This window comes from Leptonotus elevatus, unplaced genomic scaffold (assembly GCF_054856555.1).
Source record: "Leptonotus elevatus isolate MCC_2025b unplaced genomic scaffold, RoL_Lele_1.0 HiC_scaffold_278, whole genome shotgun sequence".
In the NCBI taxonomy this organism is placed as follows: domain Eukaryota; kingdom Metazoa; phylum Chordata; class Actinopteri; order Syngnathiformes; family Syngnathidae; genus Leptonotus; species Leptonotus elevatus.
Window position 1 is genome coordinate 1 of NW_028233672.1, and position 12,500 is coordinate 12,500.

The window sequence follows — 12,500 nt, forward strand, 5'->3', positions numbered from 1 at the left end:
GGGGGAGCGCGCCCGTCTTCGGGGCTTGTTGCTGGCCGTTGGAGGAGCTCCAGCGGACCGCGGGGAGCGCGCCCGTCTTCGGGGCTTGTTGCTGGCCGTTGGCGGAGCTCCAGCGGACCGGGGGGAGCGCGTCCGTCTTCGGGGCTTGTTGCTGGCCGTTGGAGGAGCTCCAGCGGACCGCGGGGAGCGCGCCCGTCTTCGGGGCTTGTTGCTGGCCGTTGGCGGAGCTCCAGCGGACCGCGGGGAGCGCGCCCGTCTTCGGGGCTTGTTGCTGGCCGTTGGAGGAGCTCCAGCGGACCGGGGGGAGCGCGCCCGTCTTCGGGGCTTGTTGCTGGCCGTTGGAGGAGCTCCAGCGGACCGGGGGGAGCGCGCCCGTCTTCGGGGCTTGTTGCTGGCCGTCGGCGGAGCTCCAGCGGACCGCGGGGAGCGCGCCCGTCTTCGGGGCTTGTTGCTGGCCGTCGGAGGAGCTCCAGCGGACCGCGGGGAGCGCGCCCGTCTTCGGGGCTTGTTGCTGGCCGTCGGCGGAGCTCCAGCGGACCGCGGGGAGCGCGCCCGTCTTCGGGGCTTGTTGCTGGCCGTCGGCGGAGCTCCAGCGGACCGCGGGGAGCGCGCCCGTCTTCGGGGCTTGTTGCTGGCCGTCGGCGGAGCTCCAGCGGACCGCGGGGAGCGCGCCCGTCTTCGGGGCTTGTTGCTGGCCGTCGGAGGAGCTCCAGCGGACCGCGGGGAGCGCGCCCGTCTTCGGGGCTTGTTGCTGGCCGTCGGCGGAGCTCCAGCGGACCGCGGGGAGCGCGCCCGTCTTCGGGGCTTGTTGCTGGCCGTCGGCGGAGCTCCAGCGGACCGCGGGGAGCGCGCCCGTCTTCGGGGCTTGTTGCTGGCCGTCGGCGGAGCTCCAGCGGACCGCGGGGAGCGCGCCCGTCTTCGGGGCTTGTTGCTGGCCGTCGGCGGAGCTCCAGCGGACCGCGGGGAGCGCGCCCGTCTTCGGGGCTTGTTGCTGGCCGTCGGAGGAGCTCCAGCGGACCGCGGGGAGCGCGCCCGTCTTCGGGGCTTGTTGCTGGCCGTCGGCGGAGCTCCAGCGGACCGCGGGGAGCGCGCCCGTCTTCGGGGCTTGTTGCTGGCCGTCGGCGGAGCTCCAGCGGACCGCGGGGAGCGCGCCCGTCTTCGGGGCTTGTTGCTGGCCGTCGGCGGAGCTCCAGCGGACCGCGGGGAGCGCGCCCGTCTTCGGGGCTTGTTGCTGGCCGTCGGCGGAGCTCCAGCGGACCGCGGGGAGCGCGCCCGTCTTCGGGGCTTGTTGCTGGCCGTCGGAGGAGCTCCAGCGGACCGCGGGGAGCGCGCCCGTCTTCGGGGCTTGTTGCTGGCCGTCGGAGGAGCTCCAGCGGACCGCGGGGAGCGCGCCCGTCTTCGGGGCTTGTTGCTGGCCGTCGGCGGAGCTCCAGCGGACCGCGGGGAGCGCGCCCGTCTTCGGGGCTTGTTGCTGGCCGTCGGCGGAGCTCCAGCGGACCGCGGGGAGCGCGCCCGTCTTCGGGGCTTGTTGCTGGCCGTCGGCGGAGCTCCAGCGGACCGCGGGGAGCGCGCCCGTCGTCGGGGCTTGTTGCTGGCCGTCGGAGGAGCTCCAGCGGACCGCGGGGAGCGCGCCCGTCTTCGGGGCTTGTTGCTGGCCGTCGGAGGAGCTCCAGCGGACCGGGGGGAGCGCGCCCGTCTTCGGGGCTTGTTGCTGGCCGTCGGAGGAGCTCCAGCGGACCGGGGGGGAGCCGGGCGTTCGAGTTGCCCAGGCAGGGGGTTATCCTCCACTAGCAAACCTCCATGAGCAGCGGAGCCCGTCAGCTGCGCCAAAAAGAACCACACGAGGGCGACCTGGGGTTGAAATCCCCCGCCACATAGGAACGAATGCCGGGCGTTCGAGTTGCCCAGGCAGGGGGTTATCCTCCACTAGCAAACCTCCATGAGCAGCGGAGCCCGTCAGCTGCGCCAAAAAGAACCACACGAGGGCGACCTGGGGTTGAAATCCCCCGCCACATAGGAACGAATGCCGGGCAACCAGGGGTCGAAATCCCCCATTGAAATGAATGGCGGGCAACCAGGGGTCGAAGTCCCCCATTGAAATGAATGGCGGGCGACCAGGGGTCGAAATCCCCCATTGAAATGAATGGCGGGCGACCAGGGGTCGAAATCCCCCATTGAAATGAATGGCGGGCAACCAGGGGTCGAAAGTCCCCATTGAAATGAATGGCGGGCGACCAGGGGTCGAAATCCCCCATTGAAATGAATGGCGGGCTACCAGGGGTCGAAATCCCCCATTGAAATGAATGGCGGGCGACCAGGGGTCGAAATCCCCCATTGAAATGAATGGCGGGCAACCAGGGGTCGAAGTCCCCCATTGAAATGAATGGCGGGCTACCAGGGGTCGAAATCCCCCATTGAAATGAATGGCGGGCGACCAGGGGTCGAAATCCCCCATTGAAATGAATGGCGGGCTACCAGGGGTCCAAGTCCCCCATTGAAATGAATGGCGGGCTACCAGGGGTCCAAGTCCCCCATTGAAATGAATGGCGGGCTACCAGGGGTCGAAATCCCCCATTGAAATGAATGGCGGGCGACCAGGGGTCGAAATCCCCCATTGAAATGAATGGCGGGCAACCAGGGGTCGAAAGTCCCCATTGAAATGAATGGCGGGCGACCAGGGGTCGAAATTCCCCATTGAAATGAATGGCGGGCAACCAGGGGTCGAAATTCCCCATTGAAATGAATGGGCCCATTCATTTTCAATGGCCGGGCTACCAGGGGCGCAGTACCACCTGTCGTCATTAGGGGCGCTGTAGATAGGGGACCGAGTCCCCCCATTCGAGAGGTTTGCACCCAAACCTCAAAATGGTTGGTGTACAATTATAGGAGAGACCTTTTTAAGACGTGGGAGCTCCAGGGCAAATCAAGGGAGGCTCGACCAACCCATATCCGCTTTAGATGCACTTTAGGTCGGACTCCCTTGCCAGATGGTCCCCTCCTCAGCCTGGTTCTCGAATTTTTTCTAAGTCAGCCCAACTTGGAAATATTTTCAGAGTGCCACTTTCAAGGGAGTTTCGCCCAACCCCTATCCGCCTAAGAGGCACTTCAGGTCGGCCTGACTGGCCACATTTTCCCCCTCCTCATCCTGGTTCTCGAATTTTTTCTAAGTCAGCCAAACTTGGAAATTTTTTCAGAGTGCCACTTTCAAGGGAGTTTCGCCCAACCCCTATCCGCCTAAGAGGCACTTCAGGTCGGCCTGACTGGCCACATTTTCCCCCTCCTCATCCTGGTTCTCGAATTTTTTCTAAGTCAGCCAAACTTGGAAATTTTTTCAGAGTGCCACTTTCAAGGGAGTTTCGCCCAACCCCTATCCGCCTAAGAGGCACTTCGGGTCGGCCTGACTGGCCACATTTTCCCCCTCCTCATCCTGGTTCTCGAATTTTTTCTAAGTCAGCCAAACTTGGAAATTTTTTCAGAGTGCCACTTTCAAGGGAGTTTCGCCCAACCCTTATCCGCCTAAGAGGCACTTCAGGTCGGCCTGACTGGCCACATTTTCCCCCTCCTCATCCTGGTTCTCGAATTTTTTCTAAGTCAGCCAAACTTGGAAATTTTTTCAGAGTGCCACTTTCAAGGGAGTTTCGCCCAACCCTTATCCGCCTAAGAGGCACTTCAGGTCGGCCTGACTGGCCACATTTTCCCCCTCCTCATCCTGGTTCTCGAATTTTTTCTAAGTCAGCCAAACTTGGAAATTTTTTCAGAGTGCCACTTTCAAGGGAGTTTCGCCCAACCCCTATCCGCCTAAGAGGCACTTCAGGTCGGCCTGACTGGCCACATTTTCCCCCTCCTCATCCTGGTTCTCGAATTTTTTCTAAGTCAGCCAAACTTGGAAATTTTTTCAGAGTGCCACTTTCAAGGGAGTTTCGCCCAACCCCTATCCGCCTAAGAGGCACTTCGGGTCGGCCTGACTGGCCACATTTTCCCCCTCCTCATCCTGGTTCTCGAATTTTTTCTAAGTCAGCCAAACTTGGAAATTTTTTCAGAGTGCCACTTTCAAGGGAGTTTCGCCCAACCCCTATCCGCCTAAGAGGCACTTCAGGTCGGCCTGACTGGCCACATTTTCCCCCTCCTCATCCTGGTTCTCGAATTTTTTCTAAGTCAGCCAAACTTGGAAATTTTTTCAGAGTGCCACTTTCAAGGGAGTTTCGCCCAACCCCTATCCGCCTAAGAGGCACTTCGGGTCGGCCTGACTGGCCACATTTTCCCCCTCCTCATCCTGGTTCTCGAATTTTTTCTAAGTCAGCCAAACTTGGAAATTTTTTCAGAGTGCCACTTTCAAGGGAGTTTCGCCCAACCCCTATCCGCCTAAGAGGCACTTCAGGTCGGCCTGACTGGCCACATTTTCCCCCTCCTCATCCTGGTTCTCGAATTTTTTCTAAGTCAGCCAAACTTGGAAATTTTTTCAGAGTGCCACTTTCAAGGGAGTTTCGCCCAACCCCTATCCGCCTAAGAGGCACTTCGGGTCGGCCTGACTGGCCACATTTTCCCCCTCCTCATCCTGGTTCTCGAATTTTTTCTAAGTCAGCCAAACTTGGAAATTTTTTCAGAGTGCCACTTTCAAGGGAGTTTCGCCCAACCCCTATCCGCCTAAGAGGCACTTCAGGTCGGCCTGACTGGCCACATTTTCCCCCTCCTCATCCTGGTTCTCGAATTTTTTCTAAGTCAGCCAAACTTGGAAATTTTTTCAGAGTGCCACTTTCAAGGGAGTTTCGCCCAACCCCTATCCGCCTAAGAGGCACTTCGGGTCGGCCTGACTGGCCACATTTTCCCCCTCCTCATCCTGGTTCTCGAATTTTTTCTAAGTCAGCCAAACTTGGAAATTTTTTCAGAGTGCCACTTTCAAGGGAGTTTCGCCCAACCCCTATCCGCCTAAGAGGCACTTCAGGTCGGCCTGACTGGCCACATTTTCCCCCTCCTCATCCTGGTTCTCGAATTTTTTCTAAGTCAGCCAAACTTGGAAATTTTTTCAGAGTGCCACTTTCAAGGGAGTTTCGCCCAACCCCTATCCGCCTAAGAGGCACTTCGGGTCGGCCTGACTGGCCACATTTTCCCCCTCCTCATCCTGGTTCTCGAATTTTTTCTAAGTCAGCCAAACTTGGAAATTTTTTCAGAGTGCCACTTTCAAGGGAGTTTCGCCCAACCCCTATCCGCCTAAGAGGCACTTCAGGTCGGCCTGACTGGCCACATTTTCCCCCTCCTCATCCTGGTTCTCGAATTTTTTCTAAGTCAGCCAAACTTGGAAATTTTTTCAGAGTGCCACTTTCAAGGGAGTTTCGCCCAACCCCTATCCGCCTAAGAGGCACTTCGGGTCGGCCTGACTGGCCACATTTTCCCCCTCCTCATCCTGGTTCTCGAATTTTTTCTAAGTCAGCCAAACTTGGAAATTTTTTCAGAGTGCCACTTTCAAGGGAGTTTCGCCCAACCCTTATCCGCCTAAGAGGCACTTCAGGTCGGCCTGACTGGCCACATTTTCCCCCTCCTCATCCTGGTTCTCGAATTTTTTCTAAGTCAGCCAAACTTGGAAATTTTTTCAGAGTGCCACTTTCAAGGGAGTTTCGCCCAACCCTTATCCGCCTAAGAGGCACTTCAGGTCGGCCTGACTGGCCACATTTTCCCCCTCCTCATCCTGGTTCTCGAATTTTTTCTAAGTCAGCCAAACTTGGAAATTTTTTCAGAGTGCCACTTTCAAGGGAGTTTCGCCCAACCCCTATCCGCCTAAGAGGCACTTCGGGTCGGCCTGACTGGCCACATTTTCCCCCTCCTCATCCTGGTTCTCGAATTTTTTCTAAGTCAGCCAAACTTGGAAATTTTTTCAGAGTGCCACTTTCAAGGGAGTTTCGCCCAACCCTTATCCGCCTAAGAGGCACTTCGGGTCGGCCTGACTGGCCACATTTTCCCCCTCCTCATCCTGGTTCTCGAATTTTTTCTAAGTCAGCCAAACTTGGAAATTTTTTCAGAGTGCCACTTCCAAGGGAGTTTCGCCCAATCCCTATCCGACTTAGAGGCACTTCGGGTCGGCCTCCCTGGCCAGATTTTCCCCCTCCTCAGCCCCGGTTCTCAAATTTTTTTCCAAGTCGGCCGATCTTCCGGATATTTTCAGAGCGCCGCCCCCGGAGCCTCCGGAGCCTCCGGAGCCTCGGCAGCAGGCCGTCGCCCGCGACACGCCGCACCTTCTCCCACGTACGAACGGCATCCAAGACCCGCCTTCGGAGGGCCCCCGCCGGCCGGCCTCGCGCCGGTGTTCGGGCGGGCGGCTCCTCCGGCTCGCGGGTCGCCTTACAGCGCCCCGGCCACCGCGAACGCCGGCCTTTGACGGCCCGGCGCTCGCACAGCCCCGGCGCGCCCGATTGGAAGCGAGGCCGAGACGCCCCCCGAACCGGCGACGTACGCCCCCCCTCCCTTTAACCGGGGCGGGGGGGTTACGAAGCCATCACCCGGCCGTCCTACGACGGAGCCCGGCGCCCCGCCGGCCCTCCCTCCCCCGCCCGACAGGCGCGAGCCCAGTCTGGGGGAGGTTGGCGCCCGGAGGCGGCGGCGGTGCCTCCGGAAGCACTATGTTTCTCATGCCCTTCAAACAAATGGCGAGGCCGAAGCACCTGGCGCGCCGCGCGGAGGTTCGAGAGGGAGGCCAGTAGGCGTGCGTGCGTGCGTGCCCCAATGCCACCGCGGCGTGGGCCTCTACCGCGATCTCGATCTGCTCGTCCCGATCGTTCTTCCAATAGCGCAACCCCCCCCCCGAAAAGGCACCGTCCGCCCCAGCCGGCCGGCAGGCGGCGGTGGCGGCGCCCGCGACGCGACCCGAACCGCCCGTCGGCGGCGAAGGTCTCGCTCCTCGCGCCGCCCGCCCGCCGCCTGCGGCCGCGCCAGAGGCTACCTGGTTGATCCTGCCAGTAGCATATGCTTGTCTCAAAGATTAAGCCATGCAAGTCTAAGTACACACGGCCCGTACAGTGAAACTGCGAATGGCTCATTAAATCAGTTATGGTTCCTTTGATCGCTCCGCCGTTACTTGGATAACTGTGGCAATTCTAGAGCTAATACATGCAAACGAGCGCCGACCCCCGGGGACGCGCGCATTTATCAGACCCAAAACCCACGCGGGTTCGGCGGGCGGCGGGCCGCGTTCCTCTGTCCCTCCCTCCCACCCGGCCGCTTCGGCGGAAGGAGGAGGGGGGCGGCGGGGAGCGCGCCCGTCTTCGGGGCTTGTTGCTGGCCGTCGGAGGAGCTCCAGCGGACCGCGGGGAGCGCGCCCGTCTTCGGGGCTTGTTGCTGGCCGTCGGCGGAGCTCCAGCGGACCGCGGGGAGCGCGCCCGTCTTCGGGGCTTGTTGCTGGCCGTCGGCGGAGCTCCAGCGGACCGCGGGGAGCGCGCCCGTCTTCGGGGCTTGTTGCTGGCCGTCGGCGGAGCTCCAGCGGACCGCGGGGAGCGCGCCCGTCTTCGGGGCTTGTTGCTGGCCGTCGGAGGAGCTCCAGCGGACCGCGGGGAGCGCGCCCGTCTTCGGGGCTTGTTGCTGGCCGTCGGCGGAGCTCCAGCGGACCGCGGGGAGCGCGCCCGTCTTCGGGGCTTGTTGCTGGCCGTCGGCGGAGCTCCAGCGGACCGCGGGGAGCGCGCCCGTCTTCGGGGCTTGTTGCTGGCCGTCGGCGGAGCTCCAGCGGACCGCGGGGAGCGCGCCCGTCTTCGGGGCTTGTTGCTGGCCGTCGGCGGAGCTCCAGCGGACCGCGGGGAGCGCGCCCGTCTTCGGGGCTTGTTGCTGGCCGTCGGAGGAGCTCCAGCGGACCGCGGGGAGCGCGCCCGTCTTCGGGGCTTGTTGCTGGCCGTCGGCGGAGCTCCAGCGGACCGCGGGGAGCGCGCCCGTCTTCGGGGCTTGTTGCTGGCCGTCGGCGGAGCTCCAGCGGACCGCGGGGAGCGCGCCCGTCTTCGGGGCTTGTTGCTGGCCGTCGGCGGAGCTCCAGCGGACCGCGGGGAGCGCGCCCGTCTTCGGGGCTTGTTGCTGGCCGTCGGCGGAGCTCCAGCGGACCGCGGGGAGCGCGCCCGTCTTCGGGGCTTGTTGCTGGCCGTCGGAGGAGCTCCAGCGGACCGCGGGGAGCGCGCCCGTCTTCGGGGCTTGTTGCTGGCCGTCGGCGGAGCTCCAGCGGACCGCGGGGAGCGCGCCCGTCTTCGGGGCTTGTTGCTGGCCGTCGGCGGAGCTCCAGCGGACCGCGGGGAGCGCGCCCGTCTTCGGGGCTTGTTGCTGGCCGTCGGCGGAGCTCCAGCGGACCGCGGGGAGCGCGCCCGTCTTCGGGGCTTGTTGCTGGCCGTCGGCGGAGCTCCAGCGGACCGCGGGGAGCGCGCCCGTCTTCGGGGCTTGTTGCTGGCCGTCGGAGGAGCTCCAGCGGACCGCGGGGAGCGCGCCCGTCTTCGGGGCTTGTTGCTGGCCGTCGGCGGAGCTCCAGCGGACCGCGGGGAGCGCGCCCGTCTTCGGGGCTTGTTGCTGGCCGTCGGCGGAGCTCCAGCGGACCGCGGGGAGCGCGCCCGTCTTCGGGGCTTGTTGCTGGCCGTCGGCGGAGCTCCAGCGGACCGCGGGGAGCGCGCCCGTCGTCGGGGCTTGTTGCTGGCCGTCGGAGGAGCTCCAGCGGACCGCGGGGAGCGCGCCCGTCTTCGGGGCTTGTTGCTGGCCGTCGGAGGAGCTCCAGCGGACCGGGGGGAGCGCGCCCGTCTTCGGGGCTTGTTGCTGGCCGTCGGAGGAGCTCCAGCGGACCGGGGGGGAGCCGGGCGTTCGAGTTGCCCAGGCAGGGGGTTATCCTCCACTAGCAAACCTCCATGAGCAGCGGAGCCCGTCAGCTGCGCCAAAAAGAACCACACGAGGGCGACCTGGGGTTGAAATCCCCCGCCACATAGGAACGAATGCCGGGCGTTCGAGTTGCCCAGGCAGGGGGTTATCCTCCACTAGCAAACCTCCATGAGCAGCGGAGCCCGTCAGCTGCGCCAAAAAGAACCACACGAGGGCGACCTGGGGTTGAAATCCCCCGCCACATAGGAACGAATGCCGGGCAACCAGGGGTCGAAATCCCCCATTGAAATGAATGGCGGGCAACCAGGGGTCGAAGTCCCCCATTGAAATGAATGGCGGGCGACCAGGGGTCGAAATCCCCCATTGAAATGAATGGCGGGCGACCAGGGGTCGAAATCCCCCATTGAAATGAATGGCGGGCAACCAGGGGTCGAAAGTCCCCATTGAAATGAATGGCGGGCGACCAGGGGTCGAAATCCCCCATTGAAATGAATGGCGGGCTACCAGGGGTCGAAATCCCCCATTGAAATGAATGGCGGGCGACCAGGGGTCGAAATCCCCCATTGAAATGAATGGCGGGCAACCAGGGGTCGAAGTCCCCCATTGAAATGAATGGCGGGCTACCAGGGGTCGAAATCCCCCATTGAAATGAATGGCGGGCGACCAGGGGTCGAAATCCCCCATTGAAATGAATGGCGGGCTACCAGGGGTCCAAGTCCCCCATTGAAATGAATGGCGGGCTACCAGGGGTCCAAGTCCCCCATTGAAATGAATGGCGGGCTACCAGGGGTCGAAATCCCCCATTGAAATGAATGGCGGGCGACCAGGGGTCGAAATCCCCCATTGAAATGAATGGCGGGCAACCAGGGGTCGAAAGTCCCCATTGAAATGAATGGCGGGCGACCAGGGGTCGAAATTCCCCATTGAAATGAATGGCGGGCAACCAGGGGTCGAAATTCCCCATTGAAATGAATGGGCCCATTCATTTTCAATGGCCGGGCTACCAGGGGCGCAGTACCACCTGTCGTCATTAGGGGCGCTGTAGATAGGGGACCGAGTCCCCCCATTCGAGAGGTTTGCACCCAAACCTCAAAATGGTTGGTGTACAATTATAGGAGAGACCTTTTTAAGACGTGGGAGCTCCAGGGCAAATCAAGGGAGGCTCGACCAACCCATATCCGCTTTAGATGCACTTTAGGTCGGACTCCCTTGCCAGATGGTCCCCTCCTCAGCCTGGTTCTCGAATTTTTTCTAAGTCAGCCCAACTTGGAAATATTTTCAGAGTGCCACTTTCAAGGGAGTTTCGCCCAACCCCTATCCGCCTAAGAGGCACTTCAGGTCGGCCTGACTGGCCACATTTTCCCCCTCCTCATCCTGGTTCTCGAATTTTTTCTAAGTCAGCCAAACTTGGAAATTTTTTCAGAGTGCCACTTTCAAGGGAGTTTCGCCCAACCCCTATCCGCCTAAGAGGCACTTCAGGTCGGCCTGACTGGCCACATTTTCCCCCTCCTCATCCTGGTTCTCGAATTTTTTCTAAGTCAGCCAAACTTGGAAATTTTTTCAGAGTGCCACTTTCAAGGGAGTTTCGCCCAACCCCTATCCGCCTAAGAGGCACTTCGGGTCGGCCTGACTGGCCACATTTTCCCCCTCCTCATCCTGGTTCTCGAATTTTTTCTAAGTCAGCCAAACTTGGAAATTTTTTCAGAGTGCCACTTTCAAGGGAGTTTCGCCCAACCCTTATCCGCCTAAGAGGCACTTCAGGTCGGCCTGACTGGCCACATTTTCCCCCTCCTCATCCTGGTTCTCGAATTTTTTCTAAGTCAGCCAAACTTGGAAATTTTTTCAGAGTGCCACTTTCAAGGGAGTTTCGCCCAACCCTTATCCGCCTAAGAGGCACTTCAGGTCGGCCTGACTGGCCACATTTTCCCCCTCCTCATCCTGGTTCTCGAATTTTTTCTAAGTCAGCCAAACTTGGAAATTTTTTCAGAGTGCCACTTTCAAGGGAGTTTCGCCCAACCCCTATCCGCCTAAGAGGCACTTCAGGTCGGCCTGACTGGCCACATTTTCCCCCTCCTCATCCTGGTTCTCGAATTTTTTCTAAGTCAGCCAAACTTGGAAATTTTTTCAGAGTGCCACTTTCAAGGGAGTTTCGCCCAACCCCTATCCGCCTAAGAGGCACTTCGGGTCGGCCTGACTGGCCACATTTTCCCCCTCCTCATCCTGGTTCTCGAATTTTTTCTAAGTCAGCCAAACTTGGAAATTTTTTCAGAGTGCCACTTTCAAGGGAGTTTCGCCCAACCCCTATCCGCCTAAGAGGCACTTCAGGTCGGCCTGACTGGCCACATTTTCCCCCTCCTCATCCTGGTTCTCGAATTTTTTCTAAGTCAGCCAAACTTGGAAATTTTTTCAGAGTGCCACTTTCAAGGGAGTTTCGCCCAACCCCTATCCGCCTAAGAGGCACTTCGGGTCGGCCTGACTGGCCACATTTTCCCCCTCCTCATCCTGGTTCTCGAATTTTTTCTAAGTCAGCCAAACTTGGAAATTTTTTCAGAGTGCCACTTTCAAGGGAGTTTCGCCCAACCCCTATCCGCCTAAGAGGCACTTCAGGTCGGCCTGACTGGCCACATTTTCCCCCTCCTCATCCTGGTTCTCGAATTTTTTCTAAGTCAGCCAAACTTGGAAATTTTTTCAGAGTGCCACTTTCAAGGGAGTTTCGCCCAACCCCTATCCGCCTAAGAGGCACTTCGGGTCGGCCTGACTGGCCACATTTTCCCCCTCCTCATCCTGGTTCTCGAATTTTTTCTAAGTCAGCCAAACTTGGAAATTTTTTCAGAGTGCCACTTTCAAGGGAGTTTCGCCCAACCCTTATCCGCCTAAGAGGCACTTCAGGTCGGCCTGACTGGCCACATTTTCCCCCTCCTCATCCTGGTTCTCGAATTTTTTCTAAGTCAGCCAAACTTGGAAATTTTTTCAGAGTGCCACTTTCAAGGGAGTTTCGCCCAACCCTTATCCGCCTAAGAGGCACTTCAGGTCGGCCTGACTGGCCACATTTTCCCCCTCCTCATCCTGGTTCTCGAATTTTTTCTAAGTCAGCCAAACTTGGAAATTTTTTCAGAGTGCCACTTTCAAGGGAGTTTCGCCCAACCCCTATCCGCCTAAGAGGCACTTCGGGTCGGCCTGACTGGCCACATTTTCCCCCTCCTCATCCTGGTTCTCGAATTTTTTCTAAGTCAGCCAAACTTGGAAATTTTTTCAGAGTGCCACTTTCAAGGGAGTTTCGCCCAACCCTTATCCGCCTAAGAGGCACTTCGGGTCGGCCTGACTGGCCACATTTTCCCCCTCCTCATCCTGGTTCTCGAATTTTTTCTAAGTCAGCCAAACTTGGAAATTTTTTCAGAGTGCCACTTCCAAGGGAGTTTCGCCCAATCCCTATCCGACTTAGAGGCACTTCGGGTCGGCCTCCCTGGCCAGATTTTCCCCCTCCTCAGCCCCGGTTCTCAAATTTTTTTCCAAGTCGGCCGATCTTCCGGATATTTTCAGAGCGCCGCCCCCGGAGCCTCCGGAGCCTCCGGAGCCTCGGCAGCAGGCCGTCGCCCGCGACACGCCGCACCTTCTCCCACGTACGAACGGCATCCAAGACCCGCCTTCGGAGGGCCCCCGCCGGCCGGCCTCGC